This window comes from Spathaspora passalidarum (assembly GCF_000223485.1).
Source record: "Spathaspora passalidarum NRRL Y-27907 unplaced genomic scaffold SPAPAscaffold_2, whole genome shotgun sequence".
In the NCBI taxonomy this organism is placed as follows: Eukaryota; Fungi; Ascomycota; class Pichiomycetes; order Serinales; family Debaryomycetaceae; genus Spathaspora; species Spathaspora passalidarum.
Window position 1 is genome coordinate 367474 of NW_006767426.1, and position 3310 is coordinate 370783.

Here is a 3310-nt window from a genome sequence, read left to right on the forward strand (position 1 = left end):
TCATGATGCGCGGGGATAAATCCTTTGCATACGACTTACATGTACAACGGAGTATTGTAAGCAGTAGAGTAGCCTTGTTGTTACGATCTGCTGAGATTAAGCTTCAGTTGTCCGATTTGTGTTTTACACATCTAGGTTATAGTTGGCGGGAGCTGACTAGAATGTAGATGTAGAGAGATGAAGGCGGGTAAGTGAGAGATTGTTAGGAAAAGTGAGGAGATTTTGTTAGGAGATTTTGTTAGCAGTCGCACAGAAAATGTTAGGAGATTTTGTTAGCAGTCGCGCAGAAAATGTTAGGAGATTTTGTTAGCAGTCGCGCAGAAAATGTTAGGAGATTTTGTTAGCAGTCGCACAGAAAATGTTAGGAGATTTTGTTAGCAGTCGCACAGAAAATTGTTAAGAAAAATGTTAGCAGTCGCACAGAAAATTGTTAGGGAAAATTGTTAGGGAATTGTTAACAAAATGTTAGCTGCAAAACTGCAACATAGTAAAGATATTTGCAACCAAAAATTTCAACGGAATGTTACACCCGTATGCACTCCTGTAAAAAAGACGGAGGCTGGGATCGAACACAGGACATGAAAGAAACAGAAGCAAAAAATAGCAAAAAGCATGCTGACCACTAGGCCATTGTAGCTTACTTCTAGAAGTTAATATTGTTGAGTATGATATATAGTCGCGGGGGGCCGGGGGCCGGTTTGGAACAAAAAGTCCACATCCAGGTTTAGATCCGGCTGCGCCGGATCGCAAGAAAGTCGACCGCCCCTTTGGGGCGGAAAATTTTTTGTGGGGGGAGGCCAAATATGGGGTTTTCCTTCTTCTTTTTCTCTTCTAGACCCCTTAGGTCTAGGCCTACAGACTACAGTCTACGGACTACAAACTACAGGCGCCCGAAGGGCGCAAGCTACGATAGAGAAGGTATATATAGAGGAGCTACGGAGGTGTTTTTTTGGGTGGTGGGTGGGAGAAAGAACGGAAATTTTTTTTGATTTTGCAAGTGCGGAAATCGAAATGTGTGAGTGGGAAGGTGTTGAAGTGGGGGAGAAAAATTGGGGAATTTTTTGATTTTGAGGGTGGTGGAGGTGCAGTTTGGGCGGTGGGAATGGGAGGTATGAATGGTAGGTTGGTAGATTAATTGTGTGTGGAGATACAGTGGTGGAGTTGGAAAGAAAGTGGTGGATAAATATTCAAAAGTAGACGGTGAAAAATTTTCCAGGAGGAGAAGTTTTCTGTCACAAAAAGGTGAAAAATTTTCACGATGATTTAGACGAGCGCGAGTAACACAAGGACAGTATACAGGAAGGAGGGTAATGGTGGGTGGGTGTAGGTGGGGGTAGATGATGGAGGGGGTGTAGGTGTAGGTGTGTAGATGTATAGATGTATAGCAATAAAGGAATGGATTGCAATTGAGTGTAGAAGGAGAGATGGATGTAGTTCTAGATAATAGATAGAGTGGGTAATAGATAGAGTAGGTAGGTTAGGGCTGGATATTGGCATAGTAAAGGCATAGTTAAGGCATAGTTAAGAGTGCGCCATAGTTAAGGATTTGTGCGCCGCACAAGTAAGAGTGCGCGCACAGAAAAAAGGTATTTTCCCATAGTTAAGGGGGGATTTGGGGTAAACCAGGGTGATGCAGTGGTGGCAGATGGTGATATGTGGATGGTCTCATTGGATAGAGGGGAACGAGTGGAGTCGAATGGTGTAATAAAAAGTGTGGTGTGGCTAAAAAAAATATGCAAAAAGATTGCAGCACGAGAGTTTCGCGTATGGTCTCCCACTACACTACTCGGTCTCGCTCTTAGCAGCTTAACTACAGTTGATCGGACGGGAAACGGTGTTTTCTGCTAGATATGGCCGCAACCGAAATTTTTTGAATTTCGCATTTTTATGGCACACAAATTTTTAGGTGGTTTGCTGTGGAGGCACACACAGAATAGGTGAACAAGGATGGGAAAATGGGGAGGGGGTAGTTGATGGCGAGAAACACAGTGGAGTTGTTAGATTTGGGTTTGGAGAAAAAGTGGTGGAGTTAGAGTGGGGTGAAGTTTGTATGGGGGTGCCATAGTTAAGGGAGGTGGTTGTGGAGGAATGGAGAATAAAGAAAAGTGGGAAGTTGCAAGTGGGATGTGGATGGTAGGTGCTGTGTGTTATATAGCAGGTGTTAGACCTGGGTTTGGTGTAATATTGGTGCTTCTGGAGGGGAGGAAAATTTTTAAAATACCGGAGTTGAGGGGGCTGTGGAGGAGTGGGGAATAACAAAAAGTGGGAAGTAGTAGGTGGGGTGTAGATGATAGGTACTGTATATTAGATAGCCGGTGTTAGATCTGGGTTTGGTATATTATTGGTGTTTGTGGAAGGGCGCAAAGTTGTAAAAAAGTGCGGTAAAAGGGGTGACTGTGGAGCCACCAAAACCAGGTGAAACCTGGAAACTGTAAGTGATGTAGAAAGAATAACCTCCACAGACATAGCAGAAGCTACCAGATCTTGGTTTCAGATACTTTTGGTGGCTCCAGAGCAAGGCAAAGTTTGTATGGTCCATATTTGGGGGGTGCTCTGGAGCAACGGGGAAGATAGGTGGAACACCAGACCAAAGTGACAGAGCAAGGGTAGACCCTGTATACCCAGCCCCAGGAGACGGAGGTGGATTATCTCTGGTGTCCGATCTAGTACTAGTCTGTGAAGATTGGAACAGTGCCATAGTTAAGAAATATAGGAGGGCGCCGCACGCATAGTTAAGAAAGTCGCACACGAAAAAAAGTTTGATCCCATAGTAAAAAAAGGGTAAAGTGGACAACATTGTTAAGGGAAGTAGAAGGTATGAACTAGATGTTAGTTTCATTGGATAGAGGGGGGCGTGAGGAGTCCATTGATGTAATAAAATATATGGGGTGGCTAAAAAAAAGGTGCAAAAAAAATAGATTGCAGCACGAGAGTTTCGCGTATGGTCTCCCACTACACTACTCGGTCTCGCTCTTAGCAGCTTAACTACAGTTGATCGGACGGGAAACGGTGTTTTCTACTAGATATGGCCGCAACCGAAAATTATTTATTTCCGCATTTTTATGGTAAGATTTGGCACGTGCAGTGGTCCGAACGCCTAATGACAGGGAAGATGAGCAATTATATAAGATGAAATCACAGGTTATATTAGAGAAGACCCAAATATATGGGTGATGTATTTAGAATAGCAAACTTGGGTGATCTCTTCCGTAAAAGTTGCTGATTCTGTAACATTGTTATACACTTTATAGGACGATTGTGCATGCTAAGACATTGGGTGCATAACAGAATTAACGCAGGCGAAACTATG